Raw genomic sequence first — 9,108 nt, forward strand, 5'->3', positions numbered from 1 at the left:
AGACAATGAAACACATTTCCTCTTCCATCTCCATGGGAGTTTTTATATGTAGGCTTTGCTTAGGCTCAGCCAACCAGAGGCTCACACATAGGTTTTCAGTTTTCGAGGAGTAATGAAAAGATGCAGTGAAGGCCTGAGATATATGTTGGTTTGTTGGGGCAGGGGTACAGGATTATGGCATCATATGATCCACCTGCCATCTGATGGTCTGATCTTGTCTTAAATTCCTGCCTTAATTCCTGTCTGTTTTCAGAGACTGTTGTGAACACAGTACTTCTGTTACTCTTCTGATACATTCCTGTGCTGTGTAAGCTTACCAGATATATTCTGTTATTGGCAATAAAAAAGCTTGATTGATACAGAGCAGTGTGGTTCATTCCCCACTGGCCTGTCACAGCACCTGGACTCTTCCCTTTGAGTTCCTAAAGCTTTTCTACAAGAATGCAATGTTAAACCTTGTCAGCAAACACTGTCCTAGTAATTCATTTATCAAATCTGTCACAGAAATTATTCATTGTACCCTACTGTCTATTCTTCCCCTTTTGTTTAAAATTGTGGCATAATTAATATACATTAAAATGTACAGATCCTAAAGGTTCTGTTCCACGATTTTAGAAGATTGTATATACACCTAAATAACCACCACCAAAAATAAGATATAGAGCATGTCTGCCATCCCTGAAAGTGCCTTCATTCCCTTCTTGACAATCTCTCCCCTCTCCAGAGGCAATCACTTTCTGGTCACTATCAACATAGTTTTGCCTGTTGTCGAATTCTATTTAAGAGTACAGCATGTACTCTTTCATGTCTCAGGTGTTTGGCTTAACACATGTTTTAATATTTATTCTTGTTTGTAGGGCTGCATTATGATTTCTGTGGGCCCTAAGCACTTCATGAGCCCCTTCATTTTATGCACACACACTATTTATATAATCAAAAATTATGTCTTATGACTATGTTGCTATAAAGATGAACATGACAATTTCTTCCACCTCAAACATTTTCTTCTACCTAAAAGTTTATTTTCACAGGCCCCAGAACTGTGCCTACTATGCCAAATGAGTAAATCAGCCCTGGTTGTTTCATGTATCAGGAATTCATTCCTTTTTATTGCTGAGTAGCCTTCCAGTATTCCAGTATGAATATCCCACAACATGTTTAAACATTATTCTGTTGATGGACATTTGGTTTGTTTCTACTTTTTGGCTAATTACGAATAAGGCTTCTATGAACATTATTGGACCAGTCTTTCTTCAGTAACATGTTTTCCTTACTCTTGGACATACACACACACACACACACACATATATATACACACACATATATACATATATACACACACATACACACACCCCATATACACATATGTAATGTATATACATATGTGTACATATACATAATGTATACATATGTATATATACATATACATATGTGGATATATACATATATATATACACGTGTGTGTGTATGTACACAACAGAGCAAGATAGACTCTTGCTCTGTTGCCCAGGCTGGAGTGCAATGGCACGATCTTGGCTCACCACAACCTCCACCTTCTGGGTTCAAACTTTTCTCTTGCCTCAGCCTCCTGAATAGCTGGGATTACAGGCACACACCAACATGCCTGGTTAATTTTGTATTTTTAGTAGAGTTGGGGTTTTGCCATGTTGGCCAGGCTAGTCTTGGACTCCTGATTTCAGGTGATCCGCCCACCTTGGCCTCCCAAAGTACTGGGATCACAGGCATGAGCCACCATGCCCAGCTACTTATGGACATATGTTTTTATTACTTTTCAGTAGATACCTAGGAGAACAGTGATCAAAGAATTCTGTAAGATAGATGTACCATTTTACATTATATTTTCACCCACTTGGTATCATCAGTCTTTTAGTTTTGACCAGGGTCAAATAGCTCCTTATCTCTCATCTCTCTTTCTCTCTTTCTTTGTCACCCAGGCTGGAGTACAGTGGCACTATCATGCCTTGACCTCCTGGGCTCAAGTGATCCTCCTGCCTCAGACTCCTGAGTAGCCAGGACCACATGTGTGCACCACCATGCCCAACTAATTTTTAAAAATTTTCTGTAGAGACAAGATCTCTCCATGTTGCTCAGGCAGGTCTTGAATTCCTGGCTTCAAGCCATGCTCCTGCCTCGGCCTCCCAAAGTACTGTGGTTACAGGTATGAGCCATCATGCCCATCCTTGCCTTTCTTTTAGCAATATGGTCCATAGGTTTATTAGAACATGTGGCTGCCCATTCAGATTTTATATTTCCTGGTATCACTTGCAAGCTAGCATGAGCACGTGACAGTGATATAGCCAATGAGAAGCAAGCAGAGGTAATATGTGCAAATTTGAATCACATCTTTATAAGGAAGTTACCTTCTTTCCCTTCACTTTCCCTTTCCCCCTTTCCTTAGGCCAGAATGTGAATGTACTGGTGAACCAGCTCTGACCATGAGTAGAAAGACACTCTCTAGAGGATAGCGGGGCAAGGTGTCCTTGGATGACTTTCATAGAACAGAGCTGCCTACCCACCCTGGACTGCCTGCACGCCTCTGGGCAGTGAGAGAAAAATAAACTTCTGTCATGTTGAAGCCACTGTAATTTTGTTACAGCAGCTTAGCCAGCGTTTTGCCTAATGTAAGATTCTTTTAGTCAATCTTGTCAATGGATATTTACTGATTATCTAATGCGAGCCAGATACTGTGCTAGGTACTATAGATTTTTCCAAGATGAATCAGGGACACCAGCTAAACTCACTCTCATCTTGAAGGCAAGTCATAAATACTTGGGAAGCTAAATAAAGTTCAGCAACATTATAAAACATCCCCCAAACTTTCATAGAGTAGCACGTGCTGAATGCCAAATGAGCATACAGAAATAGAAGGAAACTCAGAAAAAAACAAGTCCATGCCTTTCCTTCTCTGACAGCTGGAACCTTCTCATGCAGGTGCTGAGATAATGTGACAAGACCTACCCTCCTAGAGCAACTGGACCACAAAAATTCAGGGCAAAGGGGAAGGGGAAAGCATAGGGAAAGAGGGAAAGGGGACATAAGGAAACGGAGGTAGCATGGAAAGATCCTTGGCCAGAGACCTGCCTGCCACATTCAGGTTTGCCTTTCATGAAGTCTCTTCATATATCTTGGCCTCCATTTCCCTATCTGTAAGATGGGAACTGTTTCATTACATTCACTTTGCTCCAAGGAACAGACTGACTCACATTAACTTGAGTAAAGATGGTGAATATTGTAAGGCTACACATCATGTATAAGAGAGACAGAATCTCAGAGAAATCTCAAAACAGGATCTGCTGCAGGATGGGGCCTTATGGAGACTGGAACTGTATTTAGGTCAGATTTAGAGTCCTCAGGATCAGAGATCCATGCATCTTCACTTCAGAGCTATATTTTTAGTTACACTTTCATTAAGACTGTTTCATGTGTTTGAAGCCCCAAACTCAAAATGTTTTGAAGAAAAAAAAAAAAAAAAAAAAAAAAAAGGAAATGTCCTGGCTCGTGTAACAAAGAATCAATGTATATAATAGTCTTGGACGTGACCAGAATCAGCCAGTCAGCCAGTGGGGCCAGGACCCAGTCCCTCTCCCAACCATGGTTCTACTTTCCTTCATGTGAGTCTTACTCTGAGACCCTGCAAAGACGACCCAAAGGCTGTACTCTTGCTCCTACTCTTCACTGTCTAAACTCAACCAGAAGCTAGAGGGAACTTATACTGTGCAGACCAGTTTTCTTCAGGACATACAGTAAGGTGGAGAAATGGGGAGAATGGATGATTGAAACTATCAAGTACATCCTCCTAGATTCACGTCTAGCAGAAAGAGCATAATTGTAAGCAGAAGTCCCCAGCTGTATCTCCTTAGTTCTAATTAAACCTCCTGACTGTCACTGTGACTCTGGGAATGAAGCTGGGTGGGGCTATCTCTTCCCACATGTCTGGGAGCAGGGAAGGAGGTAATGTTCCCAAGGAAAGTAGAGGTCACTATTATAGAAAGAAAAGAGAATGGATGTTAAATAGCATCTAAAGTGGTCATCCTTGTTCCCCATTTATCTCATTTATTCATAAATATGAATGCTGGATATATATATATATATATTTTTTTTTTTTTTACAAATGAGAGCTTTAAATAACTGTAGCATGACTAAGATATCTGGTTGGGCACATGAAAGGTCGGATTTGGTAAAGGTAGGTGTCTGAAAGAAAGTATTGTAATTTTCTGCTCTCACATAACAAATACAGCCATGAATTGCATTCAACAGTTGAGGTAGGTGATTTAGTATATCTATCATGTTCTTGATAGCTAATTGTTTTTAAAAATGGAGAAACTGAGTCACACATTTATTAAATATATCATCTAAGATCTTGGGATTCAACTTTGGTGCCAGGACAAGAACCTGGATATCCAGATCAATAACAAAATCATGAATGCTACCTGTGTTATTCTAGAATGTATTCAGGAAAGCATAATTCTTCTTATTTTTAGCTGATAGCACTGTATTTGTTGAATTCTTCAGGATCCCTAGCACTCATGGGTATGTCCTCTTACTGATATATACCAAATGAATAACCTATGTAAAAGCACTGTGGTAGGTAGAAGTATAGCTGGTTTTGAAGGGCCAAAACCCAATATGCTTGAAATGGAGGGATGGAAGCATAGGGCAGAGGTAGGGCAGGGGAGGGGAGACTAGAGAAGCAGGTAGGGACCGGCCTGTGAAGGACATCATAAGATACATTATCATTTATAATTATTGTTAAATTTTAGGTTTTAAAATTTAGCAAACTTGATTTTATTAGATTTATTTTTTACAGCTTTCTTCTATTCAAGGTAGTGAAATATCACCTTAATTACTATTAATACATTTGTTAGTACCGGCTACTAGTAGTACATTTAACAAAGTTTAAACAAAGAGGAAATTTTCATAAAATATTAAGTACAGTTGAGTGTATAGTAAACATGGGATATGGTAAATTCATGAAAATAGTATCTGAAGGAGTAAAGTTTGGAAAACACTGGTATGTTGGGCATTTTTCTTTTTTCTTTTGTGAGATATGATCTTGCTCTGTCACCCAGGCTGGAGGGCAATGGCACAATCTCAGCTCTTTGCAACATCTGCCTCCCTGGTTCAAGCTCCCACAGCTTCCCATGTGGCTGAAACTACAGACACGCACCATCATGCCTGGCTTTTTTTTTTTTTTTTTTTTTCTTCCAGAAACAGGGTTTTGTCATGTTTCCCAGGCTGGTCTTGAACTCCCGAGTTCAAGTGATCATTTGTGTCAGCCTCCCAAGTGCTGGGATTACAGGCACATTTTTCATTTGCCCCTCCAAATCCACTTTCCACTCTCTGTATCCTTTTTTGTGACTCCACAGCTGACCTCTAAAGCCTGCATCACCCAGTCTACCTTGTCCTCCTTAACCTATCAGCCACCTTGGTGATAAGAGTCACCAGCAGGAAATTGTAGCAGAGGAGGAGTATGGGGTTAGGGGCTTTATTCCACTGAATCCCTGCTGTGAGATTGCTGTTCCTCAACCCAAGAGCCTCACTCCTGTCTGACAGCCTCCCTGACAGCTACAGGCGCTCTGTCCAGGTGCCAATAACCACCTCCTTGCCTTAACCTTTTAGACTTAGGAGTAGAAATGATTCCCCGCTGTTGCTGGCATTGGGACACAGCACCATTTCTTGTTTTCTTTAACCCTTCCTGCATCCTTGTAAATAATCTTTCACTAAATTCTCCCTCAGTTACTTCGTTGGAACACATTCTCTGTTTCTTGCTGGGACTCAAACTGATACACATGATGTGGTAGAAAGCAACTTTGCAGTCATACGGAAGTAGATTTGAATCCTGGCCACCCACTTAGTAACTGTTTGACCTTAGTCAAGTCCAACTAGATAAGCATAGTATTTATCAAAACAGGAAGACTCTGCTCTGTGAGGTCAGCCACCACATCTATCTCACTGCTACAGCTCCAGCTTTGGGGCAGTGTTTGGCACTTAGTAGGTGCTTAAGAAAAATGTTTTCATGGGTAGATTTCACCACACCTTATGCATGAGACCTAGGAGAGTAACAGGTCAACTAGTCAAACATACTTTATGGATGACACCCAAGAATGTAGCAAGACTTGTGCAAGTAGTGGGTCTTAGACACACTCTTTAATGCAGGCAACAAAAGGAAGGGTTGAGGCCAGTAAAAAAAATTAGAAAACATGTCAAGGAACTGACTGGCAAAGAGCACCCTGCCTACCCCACCACCATGTCCCTAGAGATCATGTCCTCCCCCAATATCATGCCACCTCAAAAGCCAGTTCCCTTCTGAAGGGAGACTCTGTTGAGAGGGCGTGTCTTCTTTCTGATGAGGAGGCAACATGAGGGAAGGCACACAAGGAGACCTGAGGGTCCCAGGGAAGAGACAGTGAAGGAACAACCAGATGGGCAGAGGATTTATGCAAGACCAGGGCTGGATTAGCAGGGAAACCACAGATGTCATGGTCCCTGAAAGTCAAAAAGAGGTGATGAGCTGGTGTATTAGTTTCCTGAGGCTGCTGTAACAAATGACCACACACTGGGTGGCTTACAACAACAGAAACTTACTCTCTCCGAAGTCTGAAATTGAAGTATCAGCAGGACCATGTTCCCTCTGCAGGTTCTAGGAGAGAATGCTCCCTTACCTCTTCCTGCTTTTGATGGCTCCAGGCATTCCTCGGGTTGTGGCTGGAAAACTCCCATCTCTGCTTCTGTCTTCACATGGTCTTCTCTTCTGGTGTCTGTGTCTTTTGTCTCTTACAAGGACACTTGTCATTGGATTTAGGGCCTGCCCAGATGATCCAGAATGACCTCATGTGAATATCCTTAACTCAATTACATCTACAAAGACCCTTTTTCCAAATAAGTTCATGCTCATAGGTTGCAGAGGTTAGGATGAGGACATGTCTTTTTGGGGGCCACCATTCAACCCATTACAGTTGTTGACATGGTTTGGCTGTGTCCCCACCCAAATCTCATCTTGAATTGTAGTTCCCATAATTCCCACATAGAAGGTAATTGAATCATGGGGGCAGTTTCCCCCATGCTATTCTCATGACAGTGAGTAAGTTCTCACAAGGTCTCATGGTGTTATAAGGGGTTTCCCCCTTTGCTCAGCTCTCATTCTTCTCTCTCCTGCCACCGTGTGAAGAAGGATGTGTTTTCTTCCCCTTCCACCATGATTGTAAGTTTCCTGAGGCCTCCCCAGCCATGCTGAACTGTGAGTCAATTAAACCTCTTTCCTTTATAAATTGCCCAGTCTTGGGTATGTCTATTAGCAACATGATAATGGACTAATATAGTTGGTAAGCAGGTCGAATATTGGTCAGTTTTAAACAGAAGAGTTACTTGATGAACTCTGCACTTAATGGTTAATGATTAAGCTGAAGGTAGTGTTCAGGGAAGAGATAAAGATAGGAGAGGGCTTCTGGTGAAAGCTCTCGCCAAAGTAACCTATGGGATGAAAATATGGACCAAAGTAGTCACTGCAGGAAAGAGGAGGAAGTAATACATACGAAATACCTTGTTTTTTAAAAAAATTAATCTTGTTCTACAACAACATGGAAAGAGCATAAGTTTTTGAGTTATATGACCCAGGTATAAGCCCCAGTTTGTACACTGACTAGCTGTGTACATTTGATCAAGCCCTTAGTTTTAGTCTCCTTATCTATAAGTTGAAGGTAATGGCAGAACCTGCTTATTGCATAGGTTTATAGCAAAGTTCAAATTAGATACCACACGGCACTGGTAGTGTGCTATGGCAGTATACCACATGGCCACATGGCAGCAATTTGCAATTCTGACTACCCATGGACATCCCTTGAAGCTTCTGAAAAATAAAGATGCCTGAGTTTGCCCTAGACCTACTGAATCAAGAACAGCAGTTTTTGGGTTTTTTTTTTTTTTTTCTTTGAGATGGAGTCCCGCTGTGTCACCCAGGCTGGAGTGCAGTGGTGTGATCTCGGCTCACTGCAACCTCTGCTTCCCTGGTTCAAGTGATTCTTCTGCCTCAGCCTCCCGAGTAGCTGGGATTACAGGCACATGCCAACACGCCTGCCTAATTTTTTTGTATTTTTAGTAGACATAGGGTTTCACCATGTGACCAGACTGGTCTCAAACTCCTGACCTCAGGAAATCCACCAGTCTCAGCTTCCCAATGTGCTGGGATTACAGGCATGAGCCACCAAACCCGGCAAGGAACAGCACTTTTTAAAGCTCCTTGAGTCATACTGCTGCCCAGTTAAAGGAGAAATTCACTGTGGAAGGATGTGGTATTAGGATACAATATCCATAAAGAGAATGAACACAGTCTTTACCTTAGAAAGACCATATAGAGTCCTGAAACGAACTGTGTTTCGACTCTCCTCCTTTAAAAAAAAAAATTATGAACATCTATAAATCAGGAATTACGATTATTACAGATAAGGGAGCTGAGGCACCAAGAGGTGAAGCAGCTCACTGCAAGTCACTCAGTTAGAAAGTAGGAGAGCCAGCATTTGAATTGCAGTGCTCTGGCTTAAACAACCACACCAAACAGATTCTCTTAAAGCTATAGTGTCTCTCAAAGCAAGTAACCTCTCTAAACCTCAGTTTCCTTTTCTGTAACATGAGGATTATAACATTACTTACTTAGTAGGGGACTTGTGAAAATTAAGTGAGTCATGGGATGTGACGTGCTCAGTGTATTTAGTACATATCAAGCACTAAAAGAAAGTCAGCCATTATTATTATTAATTTTATTATTATCACTGGTTAGTCAGTTTCATGTAAATATAATACAAATTCCAGTTTAAGTCTAACTAAGAATTTGAAATATCCGAGCCTGTTTATCCAGTCACTGGGACAGGACACCCAAAGTCTATTTGCTGGGGTCTGAGGAGCTTGTTGGGAAATAATGGCTCCAAAGAAAGGAAAGATCCAGGAACGAAGTTTCACCCCATAAGAAAGATTTAGCCATCAGAAAGAAGGGTGATTCCAAGACAATATAGGACCTGTCACTTAACTACATTTACTTCCTGAGCCTCGGCTAGTTTCCCATGGCCTTGTGTAACAGTCCTGTGATACACACAC

Source organism: Macaca thibetana, chromosome 14, assembly GCF_024542745.1.
Source record: "Macaca thibetana thibetana isolate TM-01 chromosome 14, ASM2454274v1, whole genome shotgun sequence".
NCBI lineage: Eukaryota > Metazoa > Chordata > Mammalia > Primates > Cercopithecidae > Macaca > Macaca thibetana.